Source organism: Thermobia domestica, chromosome 6, assembly GCF_964235325.1.
Source record: "Thermobia domestica chromosome 6, izTheDome1.hap1.1, whole genome shotgun sequence".
In the NCBI taxonomy this organism is placed as follows: Eukaryota; Metazoa; Arthropoda; class Insecta; order Zygentoma; family Lepismatidae; genus Thermobia; species Thermobia domestica.
This window is the reverse complement of record NC_137459.1, coordinates 163,923,097-163,933,276: the sequence shown is the minus strand read 5'-3', so window position 1 is coordinate 163,933,276 and position 10,180 is coordinate 163,923,097.

The following is a 10,180-nucleotide window of genomic DNA, read 5'->3' as shown; positions in this document are numbered from 1 at the left end:
GTTAGGGAAAAAGCCATGTTGATTTGGAGAAATGCAAATTTTCACATGATTAAACAACTTTTCGTATAGTATTTATTCATATACTTTACACATTGAATTAATTATTGAAATAGGCCTATAATTTGTCATAACATTCGAATTACCTGATTTCAAAATTGGAGTTATTTTTGTTTCTTTCCATTTTTGAGGAAAAATATTAGTTTTCAACGACAAATTAATAAGAAATATAATTTGTTCGGATAGAATATCTCCACATGCTTTAATAATGTAAGAAGGAATTCCATGTGGGCCACAAGATTGTTTGGGTTTGAGATGCTTAATAGCACTTTTAACCTCATCTGAAGTAACATAGTTAAAATGCAAGTTTGTGATGTATGTTCGGAAAATCTCCAAGAACATCGGTAATTTTATAACTAAAGTTGGTTTGACTGTAAACTGAAGAAAAATATTTTGCAAAGCCGTTTGAAATATTGCCTTGGGAAAAGTTTTCGTTATTCAAAGTGTACACTAGATTTCTTTTTTTTTTTTTTTTTTTTTTGTATTTACAAATGACTAAAAACGTTTTATATTATCACCGACATTCATTTGGAGTTGTTCTATGTATTCATCATAAGCTCTATGTATAAGCTGTTTTAATTCCAACCTTACGTTCCTGAATCTTTCGTCATAATACCTATAGAATTTACGCTTTTAGTACATTTTTCTTAATTTTAATAGTTTGAATTATTTCTCTGGTAAACCATACCGGATACCTAGACTTCCTAACTTGCGCACATATTGGTATACAATTATCAAAACATTTATATAAAGAATCATATAGAAAGATTAATGCTAAGACAATTCTAAAGGTTTTAGAGGAGACCGGTTTATTTGAATGTGAACTTATTTAACAAGGCTTTGATGGCTGTTCTACCATGGCAGGGTGTAGTAATGGAGTGCAAAGTATTATTAGGAAAAAAATGTCCAAAAGGATTTTTTACAACTGCGCATCACATAAGCTAAATCTTGTTGTTAACAAATTGTGTTCCGTTTCCGACATACGCAACACCGTCGACACTGTTAAAGAAATCATTACTTTATTTCGTGAAAGCCCATTGATAAAGAAACTTATTCCTATCATCTCACTCCTTTCAGATACTAGATGGACTTCTAAATACAATAGCATAAGAATATTTTCTGAACACTTCGTTCAAATAATGCGTGCATTAGAAGAACTTATCTATAAATTATCGTGTTTCACATGTAAGAAACAATGCTTATCGCCTTTTCTGTACAGGACCTACAGGTAGTTTCATAGTTTCTTTGGTAATTATCAGTAATAATTCTTCCTATCTTGAGTCAGTGGCGCAAATTTTACAAGGAATCCAATTGAACTTAATGGCAGCAAAGTCTCATATCAATGAGTTGATTGGTATGTTTAGAAATCACAGTGTAAACGCAGAAGAAACTTTTCAAGCGATTTTCCAAAAGTGCAATAGTGTAGCGAAATAATTTGATATTCACTTAACAGTTCCAAGAACTTCGTCTCGACAAGTTCATCGTGCTAATATCCCTTCTACTTGCACAGAAGAATATTATCGCAGAGCAAGTTTAGTAACATAAATCGATTCTATTTTACAGTAACTAAATAACAGATTTTCTGAGGATAATAGTCCAGGTTTCTCTTTGTTTGCATTACACCCAGCCGAGATGAGAAGTCTTTCTAAGTCTCAGTTCTTGCAGAAGATGGAAGAAGTAAGCCGATAGTACAAGAAAGAAAATTTCATTTTTCAGGCAAAATGCTGGTTTGATTTGTGGAGACATAGAAATCTGGAATCTGCCAATTTAGAAAAACTCACTCTTTTCAACTTGATGGACCAATCTACATTTTACCCAGCAATAAAAGAGGCAATTCAAATTTCTATTACACTTCCTATTACAACTTGTACAGTTGAAAGAAGTTTTAGTACATTAAGGCGTGTTACAACTTGGTTAAGATCTACCATGTTTTTTTTTTCGCTAACCACATACGACTAGCACCCGCCCAAAGGGTCACACCCTTTATTTAGGGATGAGGGAGGAAAGGAAAACTGACAGTGAAAGGTAAATGGTGGAAACCAGTTTTTTTTATTTCTTTATTTGCATATAAATCAAAAAAACAATGTGGAGGGAAGCATCAATTCGCAGCAGCGTGACTGTCTTTGAGCTGCAAGGACATTGTGGCCTTTAACCATAATAATTCAATTAGGATGGGATGAGATGAGAATGAGGTGCAGTAGACATCACAACAACAGGGAGATGGTTAGCGTAGACACATGCATGTTATCTTCTGATCCAGGGCTACTCTAGATCATGATGTAGCCGGTGGCAGGCCTAGTGAAACAGTATGACTACTGTGTAGTAGATGGAAAAATGAAAGATGAATCAAGATGAGTGACGAAATCGGCTACGAGAGGAAGGTGAATACTATCTAGCGGTAGGGAGTAGCAGTAGAGAGTGAAGAGTAAAGACGAAGGAGTATGGTGAAGTAGTTTCGTTTTACGGAAGGTGGAGTTAAAGTGCATAGTGTCAATGAGAAGTGGATGGTGGTTCTGGAAGCGTTGAGAGGTGTATCGTAAGCGGAGAGTTTCAAGATGATAGAGAATATGTGGAAATGGTCTACGGTCGTATAAATCACGGGTGGGGCTAGGAAGACGGATTCGGAAATCAAGCCGGAGTGCATGGCGTTCCAGAATTTGAAGGCGGTTTGTAGGAGGTGGGAGGACCACCGACCCAAGCTGTAAAACCATATGTGAGGTAGCAGATAGGTCTCACGTGGTACCGGCCAGGCGAGAAGAAGATTAAGGCGAGAATAGGCCTCTTGACAGATATACTTGAGGTAGGGAGTCCATTTGAGGTGTTGATAAAAATAATGCCTAAGTAGGTGACTGTTTTACTGATATCAATAGGAGTGTGCGAAATATGAAGGTGGAGATTGTCGGGGCTACGATAGACAAGGGATCGTTGGCCAGGTGGTAAGAAGATGATCGCCTGGGTTTTTGTGACATTGATGGTGAGTCGCCATGTGTGGCACCAAGAAAGGAAGGAATCGATGGTGGGTTGGAGTAAGAGATTAAGGCGAGAGATAGTATTTACTGTAGGCAGAAAGGCAGTGTCATCAGCATATTTAAAAAGGGTGACATTTGCGGGTAGAGTAGGAAAATCTGCGACATAAAGAAGATAGAGAAGGGGTGAGAGAGCAGGGCCTTGTGGAACACCAGAGTGAAGGAAAATGGGATGAGATAGATGATTATTAATGGATACATAGCTAAGGCGACAGGTTAGAAAGCGATAAATAAGATGAATGTAACAATGGGGGGATTGAAGTGAAAGAGTTTATGGAGAAGGTCTAGGTGCCATACCTTGTCGAAAGTTTTTTCAAGATCAAATAACAGAAGACAGGATGGTTTAGAAGTGTTGAACTGGTTGGTGACGAAAGTAGTGAGACGGAGAAGTTGATCTGAGATGTTAAAGAAGGGCGGAAACCTGCTTGATGAAGAGGGAGTAAATTATAAGCATTGAGATGAGTGTGGAGACGGATGACAAGGATACGTTCGAGAACTTTGCTAAATACCATTGTGAGTTGGATGGGGCGATAAGAGGAAACAGAGTGCGCTGGTTTGTTGGGTATAAGAAACATTAATGTACTGGTGGTTTTCCAGGGTATTAGATAAAAGCCATTGCGAAGGATGAAGTTGAAAATAACGGAAAGGAGGTAATGTAAGATATAAGGACCTTCCTTGATATTACGATATGTGATTTTATCTATGCCGGGGCCAGTGTTCTTTTTTTGAGAGACGGTTTGACAGATTTCTGGGACAGTGAGTGGATTATTTGGGGGAAGCTGATGATCGGGGTGAGGTTGTAAATTCGGTGAGGAAAGGTTTACATGATAAGTAGGATGGGGGCAAATAGTCGAATCAGGCGCAGTTGAGGTGAAGATACCTTGGAGATGAGTTGCAAAGGCGTTGGCTTTGATAGTATCGTTGGAAAGAGGATGATCGCCATCGAAAAATGGGTAGGGGGTACGGGTATTTTTGCCGGTGAGTTGATGGAAACGCTTCCAGAACTTGGTGGGATGAGAGGTGTCAGCAAGAGTGTTGCACATTTTAATAGAGCTGCGTCGCTTGTAAGCCACGAGATAATTATGGACTATAAGTTGGTACTGGCGGTAGGGGCGAAGGAATTCAATATTTCCTGTAAGGGTAAACTCTCGATATAGTTGGCAGGAGCGTGTGATGAGCGAGAGATAGTGAGGTGGGAGTGGCGGTTGGTGTGGTCTGATTACAGATTGTGGGATGTATATCTGCGACGCTAAGTGAATGGTGTTGTTGACAGTGTCAACAGTTGTGTAGAGTTCTATTTCTGTAGTTGGAGTCGAGACATCAGAGAGGTGTTCAGAGATGTGGGAGCGGTAACGAACCCAGTCGGCTTTATCGAAACGAGGAGTGGTACGAACTGGAAAAGACTGGGCATTAGAACGTGATTGCCGGAGAAGGATGGAAAGTTTTAACGGGACGTGGTCGCTCCCGAGTGGGTCCAAGACCGTGATCTCACAACGTGGAGAGAGATTGGCAGATGTTATTACCACGTCCGGGGTGGAGTTACTTTCGGGACGAGTTGGTTTGGGAAGAATATGAATGAACCCAGTAGTGTAAGTAGTGATATACGTTTGAAAGTCTAGTTTCTGGTGGGCTGAGCGGCTATGAAAGTTGAGGTCGGCCATAATAAGGAAAGAGGGGAAATTAGAAAAGACGTAGTAAAAAAAAAGTCTTGAGGAATGGGATGACCGGGACGAACATAAATAGTAGCAACAGTGAGAGATAGATGCTTAAAGAAATGCGTAAGAATAAGATGTTCAGGAAGATTAGGAACAGTGGAGAGATGCTGGCGATAAGGAACACTGGGTGGAAATCCAATGACGACCCCAACATTAGCACGACGTGCTGGAAGATCATTATCATGGCGAACTAACTGATAACCAGAGATACTGAGATGGAGGCGCGGGGTCAGATAAGGTTCGTTTAAAAGAAACGTAGTAACATGCTCTTTTCGGAGCAGTTGCTCAAAAAGAGGTTGATGTGAGCGAGAACGAATGTTCAAAAACAAAAAGTTCAGTTCCATGATTAAAGCTACAGCGAAAGTTAGTTTATGTGACAGATAGTGAAGAGAGTCATACTGCTGTTTGGAGCACATCGGAGTGAAAATAAACAGTAGGACCAGAATATGTGGTTTGATAGTCGACGAAAAGGATGGCTTTGGCTGTTTGTTGAACCTGTTGTAAGATGTAATGACGAAGGAAAGGATGAATATTCTGAAGAGTAACAGTAATGAAAGACAAGAATTGATTAGTGGTGATATGTTGATGTACAGATTATGGCGGAGGAACAGTGGTATCTTGAGTCCCGTGAGGACGGAGAGGAACAACGAGTTCCGGCTTAAAAGGTTCGGCGGTTGGTCTGGCTTTCCTTTTATAGCTATAGGTTGGATGTTTAGAGCCACAGGTAGTGCAGAGTGGAGGTTGTTGAAGATTTGTGCATGCTTTGGTAGCGTGAGGTCCGGAGCAGAAACCACACTTGGGTGTATTCGGACATTGTGATGTATGATGAGAGTTGTAGACTTGACAGGTTTCACAACGGACGGGGAGGGGTGCTGGAGATTTAGACGGTTCTACTCTATGCTTTTTACGATAAATATAAGCGCCATGCAAAAGAAGATTGTCAATTGAGGCGTATAGTTTCTAAATCCGCTATCTCCTTCATAAAAGATTTCGAGAAAAACAGGAGAAAACTGATAACTCAGAGATTATGTGAGATAAAATTTTCTTTGTAGAAATACTTTCGTGCTTTCTGGACGTTCATTATAACTACAAAATTACAAAAATCTCTCTCATCGTGTCGGGCATGGAAAGGAATACCAGTAAATCTACTTATCTATTTTTTTTAAAAAAAATGGAGATGGCGGATTTAGAAACTATACGCCTCAATTGTTGGTGAGGAATTGGTAAGCACACGGACTACGTAGGTGTTTCCAGAGGCGTTTTTGATGCTGATGAACTTAAGGATAGAGTGCCCATCAAGTTTAAGTTGCTCTGCAATCTCTTTATCGGTGTAATCAGGTGGTACTCCTCGAATAATAACTAAGAGTGCTGGTGATCGACGAGGTGGTGAAGGTTGTTTGGTAGGAGACGTAGGTAGTTTAGAAAGATGTGCGCTCTTGCCAAAGATTTCATAGGAGTATGTATTTAACAGTGAAGCAGCCAGATTGGAGTCGGGACTTTTGATGATGATGCCTTTACGGGTTGAGACTATTTGAGTGATGTTTGAACGAGGAACATACTTGGTGAGTCGAAGGTAGAGTTGCTTGAGATCCTGATATTTTGGGTCGTAATTGGTAAGTAAAAACGAGAAAACTACTGGACACTGAAGACTGCTGACTATAGGCGTATTTTGCGAAGGAGGTAAAAGTGGAAAGTCTGCATGCATGTCGAAATGACCTGAAGTAGTTGATGATGATGATGATTCACTAAGAGTAAAAGGACGTTTAGCAAGTGGGTGATTTTGACTGAGGATTTTCTTTAGAATGAGGCGATCGTGAGCGTTCAGAACTACGTTGAGGTTTACCACGGCGTTCCTTCCGCTTAACGGAAGAGCCGGAATCAGTGATAGCGTGTCCAGTAGAAGACATAGCTAGTGAAAGCCTAACACAAAGATGGTGCAACAAATACAGGTATCAGGTAGTAGGTTGAAGACCACCCATTCGGATAGTGGTCTAGGTGAGGAAATGCCCCAGTCTAAACGTGTCGCAACGAGCTACCCTTGGCTGAGATAAGTCTGATAGCTGTTGCTCAGCGAATATCTGACGAGCAAGTCCCAGGATCGTGGACAGGATTTAAAAAAAACATAGTCATCCCGACACCTGGAAAGTCATAGTTGATGTGGTCGATATCGCTATCTACCTGGAAGATGAACTACCATGTCTGAAGAACGATTAACAGGATTATGCATGATGAATCTCCATCGAGAAACTGTACAAAAGAACACAACATAATTTATATCTGCTGTGTTGGACGCCTTCGGAAAAGAGCCAAGACGTGTACAATTTTTGTTCAAAGAGTAACGCATATAAAGTATTGGTTGGTTATTATTCGTGCACTGAGAAAAAAAATTGTAGGTGGCGTACTTAAAAAGATAGGTTACATGCGTAATTCCTGTAGTTTTTGGACTTAACGTACAACAGACGTATAACTGAAACCGCATGTTTTATAATACTTTCCGTATAAGTGTTCCATTTATACGTACTTTCCATATGAAACAATACAGTACAGGCGGTCAGGATCTCTCATACAAATGGATGTATATAACATATAGCTGGCGAAGGTAACATAAGTATATGCATGTGATATACGGAAAACTGTTAGATGCCATACATCCTGCAACGGCATGATATAACATCTAAGGGCAGTGCCTATATTGCATACGGATAACGTATGCTCCGTACTGATTTCTATAGTAAGCAAGAGGATACCGTATGTTTGTACAATATACCGCTGTCCGGAGAACGGATTTTTCTCTGTGTGTGCTATGTGAATCTTGTTTTAATATTTATTATAGTAATTTAGATTAAGCAAATTTAGTGTTTTCTAATTAACCACGTGACTTTGAAAAGAGCCATTATCAATGAAACTATCCAGATATGCAAAATTTCTGCATTAGTAGTACTTCATTAACTGTGATCCGTATAATGAATAATAAAAGATAGAAATTCGTACTTTAAATCAAACTTAGTAAACAATTTAGTTGTGTGAGTGAAATCTGAAATGGTTTTAGTTACCAGAAATATGAGGACGTTGGCAGACTGATAGTAATCTTTGTTGTGATAATTCTGAATTTGGTCTCTCCTGCTATTGGTAAGTAATATATACTTTTTCTTTCAAATTTTCTGTTCAGCGTTGATTAAAGTTCGTATTACTCTTATATGAATAAAACGTATTTCAATTTGATTTGAAGTGCATATGTCATATTGATTGTTAAATAACAAGAGAAAGAAATAAATATTTTAAAAGAGGACTCTGGAAAAGGTTGTGCTACAAAAAATTTGAAGTAGTCTGTACAATCTTGGTGTACAATGTATATAGATTAATTTTATGTAATCCATTTTGTCATCTAATTTCATTTCGTATTTGTTATCTTTCGTAGTTTTACAATAATGATCGTATCATCAAAATAAATATTTTTTTCATGTTTTGTAGTAATAGAAAGGGGAAAATGCTACTAAAAGGAAGCAGGGGTGTCATTTTAGATCATCTGAAATTTGGCTTGGGGGAGGGGAAGACCCCACCGACATAGGATTTTGACGGATTTTACTAATATATTAGTAGACAGTAGTAAAGTATATTGTTTCTCCAACTCAGGGAGGGGAAATTGCCCTCTTGCCCCTAAACAATGTCCCTGAGAGGAGGTCGTGACTTCTTTTTCGAAAGTACGGGAGCATATTAATTTGTTTAATATCTTTCTCAGTCCTCCAGACCACAATTACTTCAATTTTTACTTTTCTCATAAAATATTATTATTATTATTATTTTTATTATTATTATTATTATTATTATTATTATTATTATTATTATTATTATTATTATTATTATTATTATTATTATTAATAATAATAATAATCTCCTGGAATGTATGCAACATATCAATCTTTATAGGGCTTGGAGTTTGTGTAATCTGAATTCCAACAAGAGAAAAATCATATAATAGCAAGCTAATATTTTTGACCGCCACCTGCGAAATTTTCTACGGATGCCTCTGAACAGTTCTGTAATCCACTAATGTTTTGTTCTTATATATTTTTTCCATGTAATTCTTCAATAAACCTTCGGAAATGAAGGTGATCTGAAACTTTTGTTAAAGATTATGAATCAATAATACGAAAAAGCAATTAAATCACTTAGTACTTATAAAGAGAAAAGGACAAAAGAATAGAGAACACACATATCTTCAATGTTACAACAGTTGGTTCCACACCATCACCATCCAGTATTGATATTTTCTATGATCAAGTAAATGTTGTTGCTAAGGCATATATCTATAATTGTCCAACAATAAATAAACAAGCATTAAAATAACCTTAACATTGTTTGTCTGAATAATAAGCATTAGTTAAATAATGTTTACGTTCTTTTTACTAATGAATAAACATAGAGTATGATATATTCTGTTTGTTGGCTACCTATCTTTAGTATCATCAGGAGGTAGGCGTACATTGAGTGCTCACTGAATTACGACCACCTACCTAATATTTTGTTGGTCTAACTTTAGACAGAGCAGGGCCTGGACACGGCGCGGTATGGATTCTAGTAGTTGCTAATTTATTTCAACGGGGATCTGGCACTATATATTCCTGATGGCATCCCACAATGAGCCCACAAATTCGGTGCAGAAATCATTGTGCGAAGTGCTCGTTCAACAACACCCCATGAACTTTCTATAGGATTAAGATTCGATGAGTTAGGAGGCCACTTCATACTTTGTAGCTCCGTGGAATGTTCCTTAAGCGAAGCAAGTAGAGTTCTATCATGCCAGCATAGTACATAGTCGTCCTGGAAAATGCAATCTTCGTGTGGGTAAAAGTGTTGTATTGTAGGGTGTATGTGATTCTGTAGCACATACACACCAGCGGTCCGAGTCCATACCAAGAGAAGCATCCCCAAACCATACAGCCACCCCCACCTGCCTGTGCGGTACGCACCGTGCATGAGGGGTTCATAGCTTCGTGCTGTTGGCACCACACATACACACGCCCGTCCGAGAGGAGTGGCAGAAACCTTGATTTATCGGACGAACACACCCTTTTCCAACCATCCTCGATTCAATTATCATGTTCCTGTACCCAAGCGCGACGAAGTCGGCGGTGACGAGTGGGTGGCGAGTAGGTCGTCTGTTGGGGAACTTCATGTGTGCCAGTGTACGCCGTATAGTTGCATGGGATGTGGGTATTCTGCATCAATCATTGTATTGGTCACGTAATTCCAGGATACTGATTAGGGCATTGCATGTAAGTATGGGAAAATTGAAAGTTTAAAAATTGTATGGTGCCCCCCTCCTATGTTGTTTCAACTGGCAAAATCTGAATGCATACCAAATTTTAGGTCATTTGGTGA